The sequence below is a fragment of the Cervus canadensis genome, chromosome 4 (assembly GCF_019320065.1).
Source record: "Cervus canadensis isolate Bull #8, Minnesota chromosome 4, ASM1932006v1, whole genome shotgun sequence".
In the NCBI taxonomy this organism is placed as follows: Eukaryota; Metazoa; Chordata; class Mammalia; order Artiodactyla; family Cervidae; genus Cervus; species Cervus canadensis.
The window spans coordinates 9,287,324-9,308,610 of NC_057389.1; the positions used below are offsets into that span (position 1 = coordinate 9,287,324).

At 46.4% G+C, this 21,287-nt stretch overlaps 1 protein-coding gene across 22 annotated transcripts in view; it reads right to left on the minus strand.

The window, feature by feature from the left end:
• Positions 1–20,944, minus strand: part of PAM (peptidylglycine alpha-amidating monooxygenase) — a 307,426-nt gene extending 286,482 nt beyond the window's left edge. For 21 of the 22 annotated variants that reach the window (XM_043464552.1, XM_043464569.1, XM_043464568.1 and 18 more), the window contains exon 1: positions 20,814–20,944. The gene's annotated coding sequence lies outside the window, so the exon portion shown is untranslated. Of the gene's footprint in view, positions 1–20,555; positions 20,678–20,813 lie in introns of those variants that run through there. The other variant, XM_043464546.1, reaches the window with a different exon arrangement.
• Positions 20,945–21,287: the final 343 nt, after the last annotated feature.

Below are 21,287 nucleotides of genomic sequence, written 5' to 3' on the forward strand. Positions count from 1 at the left end.
GTCACTCAGTCGTGTCCGACTCTTTTCGATCCTATCAACTGTATGTAGCCACCAGGCTCCTCTGTCCATGGGATTTTCCAAGCAAGACTACTGGAGTGGGTTGCCATTTCCTTCTCCAGGGCATCTTCCAGACTCAGGGATCAAACCCGCATCTCCTGCATTGTACAGAGGGAACCTGGTAAATAACTGTTCAATAAATGAGTCAGAATAGGATTGTTCTCCAGTTTAAGGGTCCTACCCTAAGATATCAGCAGGAACAACCTGAATGTCCAACACAGAATTCTTGCAGCCCTGTTTTTATTTTTTTTTTCTACAAAATGTATGCATGCTCTTTAAGATAAATCCAAATGTACAAAACATAAAGAATATTCACAATCCCAACAGATCAGACTAGATTTAAAACATTTCTATTTGATCCAGAATTAGCAAGATACCTAAAAAAAGGAAAGCATTTCTGCAAAAATTTGTTCTAAGTGACCTTACGTTAAGTGAAATAAGCCAGTTACAAAAAGACAAACACTGGATGAGTCTATTTACATGAGGTATTTAGTCAAATTCATAGAAACACAGAGTAGAATGGTGGTTACCCAGGGCAGGGGGAGGAGGAAGTGGGAACTGGTCTAGTGGGTAGAGTTTCGCAAGATAAAAAAGTTTTGGACATCTGTTATATTATGACTACTGAACTTTACACTTGAAAATGGTTAAGATGGTAAACTTTGTGATGTGTGTGTGTGTTTTTTTCTTTACTACAATTAAAAGGTTGATAAAAATTCTTAAAGTAACATAAAATGCCTCACATTACACCAAATTACCAAGTCAAATGCCTGCTGTTGCTTCTGTTCAGCTTTCAAGCTAAGAATGCATGGTTTTCACGTTTTTTAATTATTGGAAAAAAATTTAAAGTGAGATATTCTGAGACACATGAAAACTGTATGAAGTTTAAATTCCAGTGTCCATCAGTAAAGTTTTATGTATTGCCTAAGGCTGCTTTTGTGCTATTACAGCAAGGCTACATAGTTGCTTCAGAGACTGTATGTGTGCATGTGGTCGGCAAAGCTTAAAATATTCACCGTACTGGCGCTTCATGGGAAATGTTTTCTAATTTCCGATATGGGATGTGGTAACCTGGGCTCTCTTCTGCAAGCTGACTGTAAATGGCAACGAAATCCAACACAAAGCAAGAACTTCGTATCTTCATACTTGTTAACCCAGCACTTTTAGTTTATCACAAAGAAATGTAAAATTCATAGAAATGTGTGTGTAAAACAAATTGCTGCAGCAAGGTGAACCCAGGAAGTCTGACTCCAGCCCCTAAGCTCAGGGCCAAGACTGAGGTGCAGTCTGCACTTAAACATTGACACCAAAGAGAATAAAACAGCTTTTCATGTTTTATCAAGTAACAACCATTAAAACCAGTATTCCTGAAGTTCTATTATTCTGAACTAACAAATAACACCTTAAAGTGGTTACTACCAAGTTATATATGTATTTTAAAAGACATTTTTTAGGTTGAGCCATATGAAATTACAGATATTCAAAAGTTTACAACATGAGTAATGGGGCTTCCCTGGTGGCTCAGATGGTAAGGAATCTGCCTGTAATGCAGGCAACCTGGGCTGGATCCCTGGGTTGGGAAGATCCCCTGGAGAAGGAAATGGCAACCCACTCCAGTATTCTGGCCTGGGAAATCCCATGGACAGAGGAGCCTGGCGGGCTACTGTTCATGGGGTCACAAAGAGTCAGACACCACTGAGTGACTAACACTTAATATCATAAAATGAGAAGTAGACGCAGATCAAACACAATCCATCCTGAGTATGGAGGAGCCCAAAATCGACAGCTTTCTTTCAGCAAAACAGCACATCTGTCACATAAATTAATGTAATTACTTGAATTTTTGTTGGTTGCATAGCTTTGTTGGCATTTAATTTGTAAATTTATTTTCTTTTATAACTTCATAAGTGCTATAACCTGACATTTATTCTGTACTGGCATCGATGTACGTAACATTATGACGAACACAATTAAGTCAAACTGAGGATGTTTTCCTTGGAAAAGAAACTGTTTCCAAAGTTTGAGGACACCGTGTGTATCTCGTGAACATCAAAAGCATCCTAGCACATAATTCTGAGAAAAAAGAACAGATCCCAACCCACTTCCGCTCTGTCTCACAAACCAGCTGTCAACGGCTACCAGCAGACCACAAGCATCAGGGCAAGGGGGCGGCAACAGAAAGACCCTTCTCACAAGCCTTCACGCTCAGAGCAAAGCGGTCATCTCTGCGCCTCAATTTTCTCTTCTGTAAAGCTGGGATGATGGTGCACACTGCGGGGTTGTAGAAAGCATCAGGGGTACTCCAGGTAAAGTACATAAAATATAATAAACACGCCTAAGGGTAACTGAGCAGTTAACCACACGCCAGACACGTATGCAATCTGCTGCATTTTGTATGCAATTGCATACAGAATGTATGCGTTTCTGTTGCTGTTTTCATGCATTTTTATGCATGTAACATTTTATAGACATCACTCAAAAGAATAATTAGAGCCACCACACTCTCTGAAATTGGTCCCAGCCTATCCCTGGTTTTAACAATGCTAACAAGGCCCTGGGATGCTCAGTCATCTGCCCAAAGGTCACGTAGCTGGTGAGAGGTCAGGCCAAGACGTGCCCATAACGTCTAACACTAGGAAGCTGTTTTTCTTCCCCTCCACACAAAAGTATCTCAATCAATGCAAGCGATCAGGATGATATCGGTGTCCCTGGTTAATGATGCAACATCGCTTCTTTTAAATCCAGCCACAGACCGCCCAGTGCACTGCAGTCTCTGAGGGGTCCTCCAGCCACGTGGATCAGAAACCTTTCTGGAATGTTATTTTTCAGCTGGTATTAGGCTTCTCTCTATAAAATCGGGGGCATACGGTGCAGCCTTCTTTTCGAAAGGCTTCAAAATTCTAGCTGGCAGCAGTGTCAACGTCAATGTCCTCTTCTCGGGGTGCTAAACGGTCCCTCCCGAGCCTCTCCACCTCCGTGTCCGTAGTTGGACATTCTAGACTAAGCCACGAGGCATCTTGGTGCACATACACAGTGCCTGTGTGAAGGAGACAGACATCCTCACCACCACGTACACCGCAGGGATGAAAAACTGCTTGGTTAACAGTACACAGCCGGTGAGCCTAAACAATGAGCCTGTTTTCTGCTTATTTTCTATGTCCTTCCTGCTTGTGTGTGTTAAGTCAGTTCAGTCGTGTCTGACTCTTTGCGACCCCATGGACTGCAGCCCACCAGGCTCCTCTGTCCATGGGATTCTCCAGGCAAGAATGCTGGAGTGGGTTGCCCTGCCCTCCTCCAGGGGATCCTCCCGACCCCAGGATCAAACCCGCATCTCCTAATGTCTCCTGCGTTCGTAAGCCAGTTCTTTACCACTAGCGCCACCTAGGAAGCCCTGCTCCTGCTCAGAATGCAGCAAAAATGACAAAGATTTTCAAGTTCATTCCCAACTGGCAAATGGGCTTATTTTCATTTTCCAAATGAATATAATAATAGAATGATAATTTTCAGAAATGAGAAAAAAACATTATCAGGTGCTATAGTTCTCAACAACCCTCAAACCTTACACCCTAGAATCAAGTATACAATGTACCAAAAAATAAATGTTTTACATTGCAACAGGGCCTAACTGTCTTTGGAGAAAATCTAAGTAGCCACCAGCAGTTTATAATTCCCAAAAAGTTTAACCAAAGCCCTCAGTTTTGATTTTTTTGGCCCCTGCATAGCTGCAACTTTGAAATGTTCCAAAATACTTCATTATATGGCCCTGTTAAAATGTTAGGTTTAAAAACAAATATAAACCCCTTTGAGAACCAATCTAAGCATGACTTCATTGACAGAAAAAACAAGAGAGAGACACTATTAGTGCCATTTTTTCAGAGTCTGTAGAGAGTATTTAGGAAAATTATTAACTACTATTAAGACACGGTTAGGTATGAATCACAGTAGGCAATATTAAGAGCAGTAAATGATACAAATAAACGTACTTACAAAAGAGAAATAGATTCACAGACACAGAAAACAAATTTATGGTCACTAAAGGGGAAAGGGAGAGGGGGGGGTGTAAATTTGGGATTAACATATACACACTACTATATATAAAACAGACAAACAAGGACCTACTTTCAGCTCAGGGAACTACGCCCAGTACCTTGTAAAAACCTACAATGGAAACCTGAAAGTGTTAGTCACTCCGTCGTGTCCCACTCTTTGCGACCCCAAGGACTGCAGCCAGCCAAGCTCTGCTGTTCACAGAACTCTCTCCAGGCAAGAAGACTGCAGTTGCCATTCCCGTCTGCAGGGGATCTTCCCAGCTCGAGGGTCGAGCCCAGGTCTGCACGCCAGGCAGATTCTTTCCAGTCCGAGCCGCCAGGGCAGCGCAAGCGCAGGTCTGCTTGCCTCCGCAGTGGGGAAGAATCTGAAAGAGAATCTATCAGCGCGCTGGACTCCTGAAACTAACGCCGCACTAACGGGGATGGGCGCTGTCCAGCCGCCGGCGGGGCCAGCTCTTGCCTGGACTGCACGCGGGAAGACCCGGTGTGAGAGCGGCCATCCTGGCAGGCACCGCAGAAGCAGGCAGCGGCAGCTGTCGGGGCGCGTGCCCTATGCCAGGCTCCGATCTAAGGGCGTCACGCGGTCATCGCCTCGCTCTCCAGGTGACACGGGCCCCTAGGCAGAGTCTGCAGACCCCCTGGCCCCAGCACTTACCACCATGTGACCTCGGGCAAATCAGCCCATTTTCCTTACTTGCACGTGGAGATAACAGACGTTACCTCACAGGGCTGCTGCGAGCATCCTCCCGTCAAAAATACGTGATGTGCTTAGAACAGCGTCTGGTCCGTAATAAATACCAAAGGGCCGGTTCACTGTCATTATGATCTGATTTCAGAGAGGACGACATGAGGCACAGAATGAGGCACCTCTCCGGAGTCACAGAGCTAGTAACGTCACACCAGGGGCTCGAACCCGAGGCTGACTCAAGTCCATACACGCAACCTCCTCAAAAAAACCCCTGCAGCTTTCAAGTATACAATATATATATGTGTGTGTGTGTGTATATATATATGGAGAAGGAAATGGCAATCCACTCCAGTGTTCTTGCCTAGAGAATCCCATGGACAGAGGAGCCTGGAGGGCTGCTGTCCATGGGGTCGCACAGAGTCAAACATGCCTGAAGCAGCTTAGCATGCATGCATGCATTGGAGAAGGAAACGGCAGCCCACTCCAGTGTTCTTGCCTGGAGAATCCCAGGGACGGGGGAGCCTGATGGGCTGCCGTCTATGGGGTCGCACACAGTCAGACACGACTGAAGTGACTTAGCAGCAGCAGCATATATAAATATATATATGTATATATATTTATGTTTGTATTTGTGTCTCAGGAAAATGTGTAAGGAGTTCACCATGGAGGGCACATGGTACCAGAGAGATGAGTGACTGTGCTGGATCCCACTGGCTGAGCACCCCAGGGTCAAACGCTCCACTGGATGCCGAGATTACACAAAACACCAGACCGTCCCAGGCGTGGCCTGAAGGTCATGTTTTAGGGAGAAAGAACACACACATAAATATTTTAACTTGGAACAACAATGGAAGATTGAAAAACCAGAAACAGCCAAAAAAAAAAAAAAAGAAAGAAAAATTAAAGCAGTCAGAAACAAGGTTTTTCCTGACTCCAGGAACAAGCATACCTTTTAAAACATCCTGCCCTAACCCTCCCCCCCCAGCACCACCATCCACCTCACTCCTCAAGCCATGAAATTTTCTATCTGACACACTGTCTCCTCAACATATTTTTGGTCGCTCTTATCACTTCAGTAACTATTTTGACCTTCTGGTATTTATGTTTTCGAGGGAAAATATTTGTGAAAAACTTTATTTACTTAAGAACAAGGAAGGGGGCGTCCCTGGTGGCTGAGGGGTAAAGAGTGGTCCGGCCAGTGCAGGCGATGGGGGTTCGGCCCCTGATCCGGGAGGATCCCACATGCCCCACAGCAACTAAGCCCAGAGTCACGAGTACTGAGCCTGTGCTCTAGAGACGGGGGCCACGGATACTGGGTCCAGGTACCTCAGCTACTGCAGCCCGTGTGCCCCGAACCCCTGCTCCACGACAAGAAAAGCCACCGCAGTGAGAAGGCTGTGCCCGCAGCTAGAGAGAAGCCCGCCCAGCAGGAAGACCCAGCACAGCCAAAAATACCTAAATAGATAATATTATTTTAAAAAAGAACAAGGAAGAATCAAGACTTACAGATGAGAAGACTACAGTAGCAATAAATTTAATCTCCTTTTATTTTACCCTTTTCATATACTTTCACCCTTCTGTAATTTCGGAAAGAAGGTATCCTCTTGCATGTGGAAGAGCAAGATCAAAGTATTTTTTTTCTCCTACTTGATACCTACTTGATAATACATCAAGAGGGAATGTATTTCTACAATTCATTGTTTTTATTTTTTTTTCATAAGCAGAATTAGCAACTTATGGCTAATTTTTATGGCTAAAAAAACTTATGGCTGTTTTTTCCTTTAGTGAAAATCTCAATGCAGCAATAAGAATGAAGCAAATTAATGGAAATGCAACAACTGAAAACTTTGTACATCACCTTTTTTTAGAACATGGGAGCTATGTTCTTCCAGTTGACCAAAAAACAACCACTTTTCTATGTAAAAGTCAAGTATTCACCAAGGCTCACTGACTTTCTATAATAAGCTTCTGTGCCAAACTGTTAGGAAATAAAAAATGGTTAAAGTTTTAAATTGGTCAGCAAAGTACAGGAAAATCGTACACCAGCTTCAGGTACCTTCCTCAATGTCCCTAAGGCAAAGGCTGTCTTACATGCCAGAACAAGAAAGCCTATGAAGATTAACATGTTCACCAAATAAAATGTAACACCATAATGTCAAATCTGGTAAAAATCTAAGAGGGATGCACTTAAGTATCCTCCAACATCAACAGATTAACAATGCATCGAACTGTCCCATGCACTATCAAAAAATAACAAAACAGCAACAAAACTGATGATAAAAAATATACCAATGATATTTTTTAAGTCTAAGAGAGGAATGAGTTTTATCAACAAGGCTGGAGCACCTACTAAGAGAAAAACAGCAGACTCTTTCGGGTGTTTAGCAGAGAAGGGATCAGTTCATCATAGGACCGAATGTGGCCTTCCAGAAAGTCAAAGAGAAGCAGGTTGCGCCAAAAAAAAAAAGAAAGAAAAATCAATAGAAGCAATAAAATTTGCCACACAAAAAATTTCACATTAGGATGATATGAATACACACATGGACCACGTAGTTTTTTCATTCACACCAGTACAACAACTGATGTACTATTATAAAAAGAGAAGAAAAGTTATTGGGTTCTTTTGTTCCTTCTCTTGGCGGGCCCTCTATGCTCTAAGTTACACCGATTTGAAATGAACAGGACTTGCAGAACTCTAAAAGAAGCATTTCACACCTAATTTTTTTTTACCAAGTATTTCATTTATTTCACCCCATATCATACAGGAAACTAGCTCTAACATACCTAATGCAGCTCCTCTATGAGTCATTCTAGTAATACAGAGCTAGTTCAGCAAGTCTGTGACTTCCCTTTCTCATGTGCGTATTGAATCATGTCAATATGAATTGAATTGGAGCCCTAAAAAGATGTTCAAGTCTTAACTTCAAGTACCTATGAGTGTGACCTTATTTGGAAACAGAGCCTATAAGGATGATCAAGCTACAATTAGGTCACAGGAGTGGGCTATCATCCAATGACTGTGTCCTTAATAAACACAGGAAACAGACAGTGTGATGTAGAAGAAAGGCCAGATGAAGACAAAAGGAGAATTGCATCGACAAGCCAAGGAATGCCTAGAGCTACCAACAGTTCAGAGAGAAGGTGGAGAGGTTCTCCCTCACACTAGGGGAAAGCAGCCCTGCCGGTACACTGATCTCAGAGCCTCCGGAACTCTGAGACAGTCAGTTTCTGAGGTTTAAGCCATGAGCTGGTGGGGTTTTGTTACAGAGCCCAGGAGAGGAACACACAGACCATGGACTGAGTTATCCCCAGCTTGCAGGGTGTGGTGGGCGCTCCAGACACCTCCCAGAGCCCTTGCAGCACACACGATCCCACCCTGGTGCGAACTGATGTGAAAAACCCTGAGATGAGGGTAGGAAACACGTCCTTCTGAAATATTAAAGAGGTCCTACATTTGTGTCAACGTATTTTCCATGTTTTACTTCCCTTCGTACAACCACGCTGGGGAAGAAATAGGTGAGCAGACGAGGAAACTGAACCTCAGCCAGCTGAATGTTCTGGCCAGTGTTACATGAGTACCAGAGCAGAGCTGGTGTCCGCGTCAATTTTTCTCTAGGAGGGAAGAATATAAGCCTAAATATTTTCATTTGGAACGACGGTGGTGCTGAGAAGCAGTGCCTTTTCAAGTGATCCCAGGAAGGAAAAAAACGACATCACACAGACTGAGTAGGCTGAGGACCTCCGTGACCCAGGCCAGGTGGAGCAAATCAGAAGAAAATGGTAGAAAAGGTAACACATCACTTGTGAACTTGGCCCTGAAGGAAGAGATGGAAAGAGTAATAGGAAAGAGGTACCGTGGGGGTTGCAAAGAGTCAGACGTGACTGAGTGACTAAGTCAATGGTGCATGGGCTTCCCTGGTGGCTTAGCTGGTAAAGAACCCACCCGCAATGCAGGAGACCTGGGTTCGATCCCTGGGTGGGGAAGATCCCCTGGAGGACGGAACGGACACCCACTCCAGTACTCTTGTCTGGAGAATCCCCGTGGACAGAGGAGCCTGGCGGGCTACAGTCCACAGGGTCGCAAAGAGCTGGACACGGCTGAGCGGCTAAGCACAGCACAGGGCCGTGGTGAATACGTGTGACGTCAAGGAGAAAAACAGTAAAGTAAATGGAAGGTCTCAACGAACACGAGGAAGGCCTTCGACTGACTAACTGAGAAGTCCAGGAAGAGCTGAAACGGGCTTGAAGCAAGAGACGGGCCCTGCTACTGACCTCACGGAGGGGTCACCGTCTAGAGAATGGACATGCAGACATCGCCGTCAGGTTTTAAGCAAGGTGTGAGGAAGGGAGCTGTTCCAGAAGCAGTGTTAAATCAGGTGAGTGGCCAAGCAACCTGGGGCTGTGTGGTTTTGAAAAGCTGGTTATGACCGAAGAGAATGTAATGAATCTATTCAGACGCTCTACGTTTCAAGCATTGGCAAGGCATCCTTGACATCTTTCTTCTTTCCGCCTGTATTTCTACACACCCTGGCCTCCTTGGTGATCTCTGGGGGAGGGATCCCCGTGCCAACCTCAAGACCTTGTGCTTGCTCTTCCCTCTGCCTGGAAGAGGGTTTGTGCATTGTGAGTTCTCCCATTTCATTTGGGTCTTAGTTCAGACGCCACATCTTCAAAAAGTCCTTCTTGACTGTCCAATGAGGGGCCCTCCTCTGTCAGTCTCCAGTTCCTCACACAGCTTCATTTTTCCTTACAGGACTTCTCTGAAATTATGTATGTATAATATATATTTATATTACTTACAAAAAAAGCAGAGACATTACTTTGCCAACAAAGGTCCGTCTAGTCAAGGCTATGGTTTTTCCAGTGGTCATGTATGGATATGAAAGTTGGACTATAAAGAAAGCTGAGTGCTGAAGAATTGATGCTTTTGAACTGTGGTGTTGGAGAAGACTCTTGAGAGTCCCTTGCACTGCAAGGAAATCCAACCAGACCATCCTAAAGGAGATCAGTCCTGAATATTCATTGAAAGGACTGATGTTGAAGCTGAGACTCCAATAGTTTGGCCACCTGATGTGAAGAGCTGATTCATCTGAAAAGACCCTGATGCTGGGAAAGATTGAGGGCAGGAGGAGAAGGGGACAACAGAGGATGAGATGATTGGATGGCATCACTGACTCAATGGACATGAGTTTGAGTAAACTCTGGGAGTTGGTGATGGACAGGGAGGCCTGGCGTGCTGCAGTTCATGGGGTCGCAAATAGTCAGACACAACTGAGCGACTGAACTGAATATTTATATATTTGTTATATTTATATATATAATTTTATTTATGTATTTATTATATATTATTATTTATATTTATATATATTTTTAAATTTACTGATTAGCCACCATGCCCATTAATATGTCAACTCCATGAGTACAAGGATCTTGTGTATCTTGGTCATAGTTATAGTCCCAGAGTTTGGCATAAAGTTTAAAACTCACTAAATACTTGTTGAATGAATAAAAGAAAATCCCATCTCATTCCCAAGTAAAACTAATGCTATCCCCTGAAACTCTTCTAATCCATTGTCACTGCCTCTTCCCAGTACACACAGCAGGCTTAGCACTTCTTCCCAATGCACTTGGATTAGTGCAGAAGCCACACACTGCTCCCCACCGCCACCCTGGGCCCCCTCCAACTCACCCCCCCACAGATGACCCTACCAAAACACAAATCTCATGGGGTCAGCAACCCCTGTTTCAACACTCTCCACGGTCCTTGGGATAAAGACCAAACTCTTAACTGGCCGCAGCCTGAGTGTCCTGCCTCACCTCACTCCATTCTCCCCTGAATTCCAGTCCTCAGTTCCTTGGTTCCAGCCTGTTCCCTTCTGTTGCAGGGTCTCCGCACTAACTTCCCTCTGCTGTGTGCAACACTCTTTTCCCCACTTTTTCTCACGTTCTCCTACACATGCTTGTTATCAAGCAAGCATCACTTCCTCGGGTTCCTGTTATACAAACCCGCAAAACCTACCGCTCTATTCAGAGCATTTACCTCTGTTTGTAATCACGCAATTATTAATTGCTGTGCTTTTTAAAAAGTGAATTAATGACTGTCTTCATCTTGGACTCTATGCTCCACAACAGCCACGGATCATGAATGTTTTGCTCCCTCTAGGATTTCTAGGGTCAAGAGCAGCCCTGGGAACATGGCTGGCACAGAATAGGTGATGCTGAATAAGTGATGTGTGCATGTGTGCCAAATGGCTTCGGTCGGGTCCAACTCTTTGCAGCTCTATGGACTGTAGCCCCGCCAGGCTCCTCTGTCCATGGGATTCTCCAGGCAAGAACGCTGGAGTGGGTTGCCATGCCCTCCTCTGGGGGATCTTCCCACCCCAGGGATGGAACCCGCATCTCCTGTGGTTCCTGCATTGCAGGCAGGTTCTTTACCGCTGAGCCACCGGGGAAGCCTACCCTATCAGGAACAAAAAGCTAGAAGTTAATATCAAATACACAGATGCAAAAACTTTCCACAAACACTTAACGAGAGCCGAAGACAAAGAAATTAGTGGAAAACTCTTTAACAGGATGACAAGCTGCTGTTGAAACAGGAGACAGGGAAAGCCCAGGGCAATGCAAACTTTGAAGTGGGGCTGACTGCAGACTAGAAAAGAATGGGACCAACACGCTCTGTTTTATTAAGTAACTGGAACCAGTTCAAACAATTTGCTAAAACTACATAGTTATGACTTAGGTAATGGCAGTAACTAGGTGAAAGGTTACATTTCCACATCCTACTAACAGACTCCTTGACTCATCAGTCCCTCTGGAGACATTTATCTATGCTAAGAAACCCTTCAGACTCTCCTCCTCGGCATTTTCCCTTATAAAAATTCTCCCTAAAGTCCTCAGTCCCCTGGAAAATGTTTTAAAGACAGTTCACTGTGGTCGATTAGGCATGCAGTAATAGCTAAGTGAGGCAACTCGGCCATGGAGGAAATGGTTTGTAATAGAACGAACCTACTTTGTTCCTGATTAAAATTACTGGTGTGCAACCTGAGAAAATGCACCACCCTCCAAAGTTCTGAGCACCACAGGAAGTCACAGGTTAAAGGACGAAGCCGAATGTGCGACCCTCAGTGTTGCTGTTATAATCACCTAACGTCAGAAGCCAGACCCCTCTAAATGCTCTGGGGGAAAACAAAGAGCTGATCACTTTATTTTGATTTCCTTATTTCGGGCCGATTTTAAAGATGTTAACAGTGACGTGGGCGAAAAGCAATCTGGTATCATTTCCTTTCACGTGAAGCCATGGGTGACTCATGCAATAAACAGCACGTCTCCTGGTTTGTTTCACTGCTGGAGCCAGTTTTCCAAAGATGATTTACCACACCCGGCCTGAGAAGGGACAGCGTGAAACTGGTGAAATTCCGATCTTCAGAAATACAACAGACAACAGTGATTTCTAATGTCACGCTGTCTGTATGAAGAGAAGGGAGGCACGAGGCAATGCAAGCCTGAAGCCCGGGTTAGGAACCGTGGCAAACCAGCCAGAAAGAGAAAAAGGAAAGCACACGGGACGACTGATGTGGCCACATTTCGGGGGGCAGAGGAGGGGAGAACGTGGCCGGGGGAGTCACCAACCTTTTCCACTCCTACCAAAATAAAATATTTTTAACTCACAATTTTTAAAAAATAAAACATTTTGCAAAGTAGCATTAAAACAGTAAATGGAGTAAAACCTCCCTAACTGAAACCTCAATGAAGGGACTCTACATTAGTACAAACCCTGAGAGCAGCTGACCTTGACTCTCCCAGAAGTTACTGAAACTGGAGAAGGATTATCTGTGGAAATTAGCAGGGCAAGCAAGAGGTAAATGTACAACTCACGTAAGTTTCCCTTAAACACTACAGAAGCCTCCAGTTACATGCAAATGATCATCTTTCTACTTCAAAATTAACATTTCCTCTTTATGAAAGCTTTCTTCAAAAGCGTTCTACAAGGGGGCATCCTTAGCAGGTTCTGGGTCGTGAATATAAGCACTCAGTAGAATCAATCTTTAAAACAGTCTAAAACTTTGGTTTTTTTAAAACATGAGTTAGTCTTCATATAAGTGAAATTTGACCGCGCTACAAATAAGGACCATCGTGAAGCAAGTTTCTTCCAGCATAGGTACGTGAAATTCACAATATCTGAAGTTTTTGAAAAGGCATTTTTACCCATAGAAATAGCAGATGGTAGCCTGAGTCTTCCGCAAGGGTCTCCATCTTTAGAATTCCTACCACTGTCCCTTGTTTTGCTTATGTTGTAACCACAGAGCCAGCAGTCAACGGCACCCTCAATATGGGTCAAAATGTGTCCCTTGCGGCTGCCGCAGCTGTTGGCTAGACTAACAGAATTACAGAAGGACAGGAAGAATGTTGTGCTGTCTCTTCCCAGCGCTTGTGGTCCACGCCCTCCTCAACACGAGCTGCCTGCATCTGATAGGAACGCGGATCTGTTGCTTTTCTTGGGTCCTGGCGTTCTCCCCCACCTCCGCTGTGTCACTTAAGGTTGTGATTTACACTTCTGTGTTTCTGTGGGTTGGGGTTTTTTTTTTTTTTGAGTCCAGTTTCTTCTTTTCCTGAGGCCGTCCGCGTAAACTCCCTGAACCGGAGCCACGTGGAAATCTCCCTGTCCCCCCATCCTTCCCTTGCGCGCAGGCGGCCCAGCTGGGTGGCAGCAGGCGCTGTCTGGGTGCTGCTGGACTGGCTGGGTTCCGGAACCGCGCTGCCAACGTGCCACTCTGGTCCCTGCCCGCTAGGCACGGCGGGGAGGTGGAGCTGAAGGCAGCGTTCAGAGGCGCCAGCTCCTTTCAGCCCAGATCTCTAGCTCACCGTCACATGTGATTTTTGAGGAATGCCACCTGTATGGAGAACTCGCATAGCCACATGGCCCCCGTCAGCCCAGTCTCCAAGCCAACACTGCAGACAATTCTCTTACGTTTTTCCCGCAGCAGGTGTGAACTAAATACTGTACTAATTATTCACGCGGAAATATTTCCCTTGTACAAAGGAACCTCTATGAATCTAACACCATCTAACAGGCATCACTTGCATGCTGCCATAGTCAACAACATCTGCCTCTCATCCAAGAACACAAAAAGTCTGAAGCTTTAAACCAGCGACACCCAGCAGACCTTGCTGCAATGATGGAAATGTTCTATTATCTGCTCTGCCCACTACAGTAGCCACTTGCCACGTGTGGCTATTAAGCATTTGCCATGTGGCTAGAGTGACTGAGGAAGCAACATTTTTTTCATTTTAATTAATTGAAACAAGTCTAAACAATGTGGCCCATGGCTAAGCTCCATGGCTAGTACTGACAAATAAGCATGCCACAGTTTCACGGATGCTGGCACAAGGAATGAGATTATTAGGTCAGAGACAAAGGATTACATTACTCAAAAAAAAGAAAAAAACCAGTAGCAGGAGTATTAGCATAGTTATGCCCGTTCTATGAAACCCAGTTCCCACGGTATGACAGGCAGAGGGCGGGCAATACCTATCTACCCAATGATTTGCACTAGAGAGGGGATTCCTGAGCTTAGAGTATACCAGATCTTTTATAACGCGCAGTAAACCCACCTATGCTTTGCTCTTTAATCCATAGAGAAAGACTACTTCTATTTTCCATAGCTATATGCTGTACCAAAGTCCCTGAAAAGATATTCTGGAATGAAAACAGTGAGTGCCTCTGCTCCCAAGATGTGCGGACACCTGAGGGATTAAGGGAGAGCTATTTCCCAACAGTGGAAGTTCAAACACATCTCTGCAATCTACCCATCTCTCTCCAATCCTGTTTGAGTATCTGCTTCTAGACGTATTTCTTAAGAGCACCACTGTGACAGCTTTCGAAACAATTATCACCAAAGCCTCTTCCCAGGCATTTTTCCATTCAGCAGCTAGAATAGGGTTTTCCCAGGTAGCCCAGTGGTAAAAAAAGAATCTGCTGTCAATGAAGGAGATGCAAGAGACGCGGGTTCAATCCCTCAGTCAGGAAAACCCCCTGGAGTAGGAAACGGCAACCCACTCCAGTCTTCCTGCCTAGGAAAGCCCGTCCACGGGGTCGCCAAGAGTCAGACCTGAATGAGTGACGGAACCCGCGCGCACGCGCACAGACGCAGACACAGCCAGAATGTATCCTGTAAATACAAACCTCATCAGGCGGCTCTCGGTTCAGCCTTCGATGTCATCCGCAGCGCTCGGGATTAAGCCAACCCTCCTCGGCCAGCACCACGAGGCCCTGCAGGAAGCAGGTCTGCCCCTACCTACGGGCTCTTGCATCGCCTCTTCTAAGATGCTTTCCTTTAGCCGCACTAAACTTATCTCATTCCCTAAAAGGCAGGCCATACAGTGGTGGGCCGGGGGTTGGATACCAACTACAAAATGCGTCTGTTTTGCCCCCATGGTAAGTTTTAAAAATATTTGGGCCATTTCACATTGATGAAATATGAATCTTAAGCTCCTCTTTAAAAATCAGGGCTTCTGGCAACACTTGGCTGCAGCCAAGTTTCTACCAATCCCTTTAGATGAAGCCTGGGTTCTCCGGCTGCCACAGGGCTCCAGCTCTCCCTTCATTAATTACGCTTTTACATCATCTTCCTGACTTCCGTTCCATGCCTCATGCTCTGTTCACCTTGGTCTGGGACACTCTTCAGTCCTCCAACTTCTTCAGTCGCTGACTATCACTCATTCTCCAGGTCTTAGCACGTTGACGAGACGTCTTCCCTGACCACCACCAACCCCGGTTGGGATCAGGCGATCCACTATATGACACCCATCCACTGAGGCCTCCCAAATCATCCTGTCTGTCTTCTGTGGTTCTCTGCATTACTCGACACACCAGTCACCTAAGACTGTAATTTTCTGTTTACAAGTCTGTACCCTTCCCCAGACTTTTAGGTCCTAAGACCTAAAAGACACTAACTGGCTTGTATCCCATTGCATGCCAGTGCCTACAAAGGCCCAACACATAGTAGGAGCTCAACGAACACTTGCTAAATAAATTAATAAAACCAGTGGGAATGGCTAATTCAAAATACTGAAGGTGGCTATGTATTCATATTTTTATGCACTTATTTATTTTAAAACTTTGGACCTCTGAATTATCATTCTTCTCCCCCCAGAAAACTGAAATAACTACCTGCATAATAGGGATGAAACAAGTAACAGGCAATGTGCTAATAAGCACTTCACATTGATTCGTTCATTTAATTCTTACAATAGCCCTTTGAGCTAAGTACTTCATTTATTACTATTTGGCAGACGAGGGAACTGAGAATTTAGGAGATTAAGTAATTTACCCAGGGTTACAAGACTAGTAAATGCCTGGTGGGACTCAAACCCAGGCCCATCAAAACCCCAAAGCCAAAATTCTTAACCATACTCAATTTATAAATGTAAGATTTTTGATGCGCCCTGGATGATAAGAGACCACATGTGGTAAGGACAAACCAGAGAACTATTTTCAGGCAGTTGAAAGTACAGTTCTATTCCTGCCATTAGCTGTTCAACCTTGGCTAAGAAGAAGGTCTTGTTTTCTGTATCAGTACACTAAACTGTAGATACAAGATGATGCCAACTTCTCTCTTGAAGGCAGGAGGAGAAGGGGATGACAGAGGATGAGATGGCTGGATGGCACCACCGACTCAATGGACATGGGTTTGAGTAAAGTCCGGGAGTTGGCGATGGACAGGGAGGCCTGGCGTGCTGTGGTTCATGGGGTCACAAAGAGTTGGACACGACTGAGCGAGTGAACTGAACTGAACTGAACTGAACTCTCAGGAGACTTGAGAGCACAGGCCACCACTATCAACATAACGCAGACAGCCCTTCTGTTCGGCTATTTGTATGTGCTTTTCACAATCAGCTTTTACTAGCTAAAGGAGTTAAAAGGCAAGAGAAAGTTCTTACATGCACAAGAAGCTTTCTGACTTGATATTCATGACCATTACACCAAATCATACAGATCCAGGGCAGTGACACAATTTTTAATCTCAGGTCACAAATAGGAAAACAAAGGTACCCAGCAATAAGGCCAAGCATAAAGTTAACTTCATATGCCTCAGGCTGCCCAGAAACCTGCCTTGCCTCCCTGTGTGAGCTGAATCCAAGCTCTCAAAGCCGAGTGGTGGTGGTTTAGTCGCTCAGTCGTGTCCGACTCTTTGTGACCCCATGGACTGTAGCCTACCAGGCTCCTCTGTCCATAGGATTCTCCAGGCAAGAATACTGGAGTGGGTTGCCATTTCCTTCTCCACTCAAAGCAGAGTACTGGTAGGTCATGTCTATGAAATCCTACACATATCCTGCAGATGGACGAATTCTTCCACGGAGCAGAAAAAGAATCAGCAATGTCACCAAGTCACACCAAATACAACCTGATGGTCCATCTGGTTTTTCCAAGTGGGATTCCTGCCCGTTCTTTGCACCAAGTCAAACCTTCTTTAAATGGTTTCTTTAAAAATGTCTCACTAAGAAAATTGCAACCTTTTTTTTTTTTTTTTGAATCTTGTAACTTTTCAAGCCAAATTCTAGAACCAATCCAGGGCCCACCAGGCCACGAGGTGTTCAAGTTTCAACTTATTTCTATCTCTGTATTTTATTTCTAGGCATTATAATTTCCTTTCTCAAGGACTTGAGAAAAATTGTATATGGACATCATGGATTCACTAACTGACTAGTTAGAATTTAAATTTCTACAGTTTTTAATGGGCTTCCCCTGTGGCTCAGTTGATAAAGAATCTGCCAGCAATGTGGGAGACCTGGGTTCGATACCTGTGTTGGGAAGATCTCCTGGAGAAGGGAAAGGCTTTTTAAGAGTTTTTAACATTTATTACTAATACACATATATAGATACTTTTCTGAGCTTTCATTCTAAAACATAGATTTTATTTCCAAGGATGGCCCCCATTTGATGATTTAGAGGCACTTGAAATTTTACTTCAGAAAACACTGGCTTAACTCATTGTTTCCAATCTATTGAGTATGTTCACCAAAAAGTGGTTTTAAAGGGCCTTCAGTAATATATTCTTGACTACACTGCCATGTGTAGTTATTAGAATATATGATATTTATATAAAATATGAAATAAAAATATTAGTATTTAAGTTAGATTGAAAGTTTCTCTAGGGCAAGGAATATATTCCATCAGTTAGTTGAGTCACTAGTTGTGTCCGACTCTTTGCGACCCCATGGACCGCAGCACACCAGGGCTCCCTGTCCATCACCAACTCTCAGAGTTTACTCAGACTCATGTCCATTGAGTCAGTGATGCCATCCAACCATCTCATCCTCTGTTGTCCCCTTCTCCTCTGGCCTTCAATCTTCCCCAGCGTCAGGGTCTTTTCCAGTGAGTCAGTTCTTCGCATCAGGTGGCCAAGGTATTCGAGTTTCAGCTTCAGCATCAGTCCTTCTAATGAATATTCAGAATGGATTTCCTTTAGGATGGACTGGTTGGATCTCCTTGCAGTCCAAGGGACTCTCAAGAGTCTTCTCCAACACCATAGTCCAAAAGCATCAATTCTTCGGCACTCAGCTTTCTTTATGGTCCAACTCTCACATCCATACATGACTACTGGAAAATCATAGCTTTGACTACAGGGACTTTTGCTGGCAAAGTAATGTCTCTGCTTTTTAATATGCTATCTAGGTTAGTCACAGCTTTTCTTCCAAGGACCAAGCATCTTTTAATTTCATGACTGCAGTTATCATCTGCAGTGATTTTGGGGCGCAAAAAAAATAAAGTCTGACACTGTTTCCACTGTTTCCCCATTTATTTGCCATGAAGTGATGGGAGCGGATGCCAGATCATAGTTTTCTGAATGTTGAGCTTTAAGCCAACTTTTTCACTCTCCTCTTTCACTTCCATCAAGAGGCTCTTTAGTTCTTCTTCGCTTTCTGCCATAAGGGTGGTGTCATCGGCACATCTGAGGTTATTGATATTTCTCCCGGCACTCTTGATTCCAGCTTGTGCTTCTTCCAGCCCAGCGTTTCTCATGATGTACTCTGCATATAAGTTAAATAAGCAGGGTGACAATATACAGCCTTGACATACTCCATTCCAGATTTGGAACCAATCTGTTGTTCCATGTCCAGCTCTAACTTTTGATTCTTGACCTGCATACAGATTTCTCAGGAGGAAGGTCAGGTGGTCTGATATTACCATATATTTAAGAATCTTCCATAGTTTGTTGTCATCCACACAATCAAAGGCTTTGGCACAGCTATACTTAAAAGCACATGGCACAATGCATTGCACAGGATAGGAACTCATGAAATGCCTATTAAATCAGGAATTCATGAACCATGGGCCATAGCTATTGAACATCAAGTCTAAAGCTGACTTCTTAGGCCTTTTAACTGCTTTCTTCATAAATAAGAGTGGTGCTAGCAATGCTTGTGCCTGTGATTTTAAACTGAAAATTTACAAATGACAGTGCACATGTAGTTTGTTTGAGCTAAATTTCCTAAAATAAGTCTACTTCCTGAACTGTTAAAATTAGAAGCAAATTTAAATTTGCACCTCAGATGGAGAAAAGAGGTTTTAAAGACTGTCAACCATCCTAAGCAAGCACAGAACTTATTTCCAAAGACGTGTGCCGGTAACGACCTTCCGCTATTTGAAATCCTGTGACCCCAGAAGAAATATGTAAGATCCATAGCTCTGCACATTTGGGTGAGGAAGAGATGATTTCAATTCGGAACACTAAATATCAGACCCAGAAACACGAGTTTTGACCCCAAAGCGAGTTTTTACCCAAATCACTCAGGGACATACAATCAATTTTGTCTCAGCTGAAGGACCTGAACTCAGATGACTGGAACACAGGACGTTCGGAAAACCAGAGACCATGGCTCAAAATCAAGTAACACACCTAAACTATCCAACTGGTTTCTCACACCGACCCTCAGCGGTGGACAAAGCGGACCCAGGTTTTACAGACGAGAACACAGGGTGTCCAGAAAAGGTCGCGTCCCAAAGCCACCTTGACGGGAAGGAGACTTGGAAGCAGGCTTCATTGCCTAGTTTCCAAGTATCCGAGCGGTGGTTACTTTCCATCCCGCCTCTGCAATCACCCTTCGCGGGCGTGTTATCCTCTCCGGCTGGCAGAAAACGGGCAGGAAGGCGTGCGGAGCTGGGCAAGGACGCGAGACCAGAGCGCAGGGAATTTCCACCGCTTCCCGGCTGTCGCCGACACCCGGGCACCTCGGGCAGCCAGTGGGCTGAGCCCCGCGCTTCCACCCGAAGCCAGTCCGGGGCGAGGGAATGGGGGTGGGGGGGCGATCGGGGAACCAGGGAGACTTTCTCACCGGCAGGGAGAGCTCTCCAAGTTGTGGGGGGGGGGGGGGAGGGCGGGCAGAAAAGGGCGAAAGAACTATCCACCCACAGAGGGGCGAGGGCGCCAGGAGAAGCGCGAAGGTGAGAAACCCCGGACGGGAGGGTGACCCCTCGCCCGCGCCCTCGGCTCCCGTGGGTGCCGGGGGCTGGTCGGAGAAGTTGGGGGAGGCTCGCGGGGGTTGCGAGGCTCGCTCAGTCCCCGAGACCCTCCCCCGGCGCGGCGCCAGGTCCCCCCCGCGACCCCCGGGCACTCCGGGTAGAAACCCACGCCCGCGCGCGCGGGCAGCCGAGACAGCGGGCTCCGGGCGCCCGCCGGGCATCCGCGCAACTTCCCGGGCCCCCTCCCGCGCCCCCACCCGCGCCTGCGCCCCGCGCGCCCGGCGGCGGCCGCGGCACCCACCTGCGCGGCGGCGGGCGCAGCCCGGGACGGAAGCGCGAGCGGCGGGCGGAGTTCGTCGCGAGGCTCCGGCTCCCGGGGCGGGGACGGGCCGAGCGCGCGGCGGCGGCGGGGGCGGCTGGGGCTCCCGGTGACTCCGCCCGCCGCGCGCCCTCCGCTCCGGGGAGCGGCTCCCGGGCCCGCCCCGAGCCCGTCCTCCCGCGCGCGCCGCGTCCCGGGGGCCTCCCTGCGGGGGCCTCCGTCCCGGGGGTTCGCACTTACGCGCGGCCCGGAGGCGGCGGCGAGCCGGGACTCCCGCCCGGGGCGGCGAGAGGGGTCAAGGCCGCGATCGAGAGCCTCCGGAGGCCCGAGGAGCCGCCCGGCGAGGTGGCCGCGCCGGCTGCCCGGAGCGAGGCCGCGGAAAATGTCCGACTGGCTCCCTCCGCCCGGCGCGGGGCTGGGACGACTGTTCCCGAGAGAGTCCAGGACCCCCGCCTCACCCCGCCCTCCTGCTCCCGCCCCGGGTTAGGGACGCCCGCCAAGAAAGTGCGCGGAACCGGCGAACCCGGGCCGCCGGGTGGACCCTGCGGGAAAAGTGCAACCTCCTTTCCCGCGCACGTGCCTGGCCACCTGATTGGCGCTGCTCCTTCCCGCACCCCTGGCCGTAGCGGGGAAGCCTTTGCCTAGCTTGGCTTCCCACGTCTGTGCATCCTTGTTTTGTTTTTTTTTTCAAAACCCTTTTCATCCCGCACGACG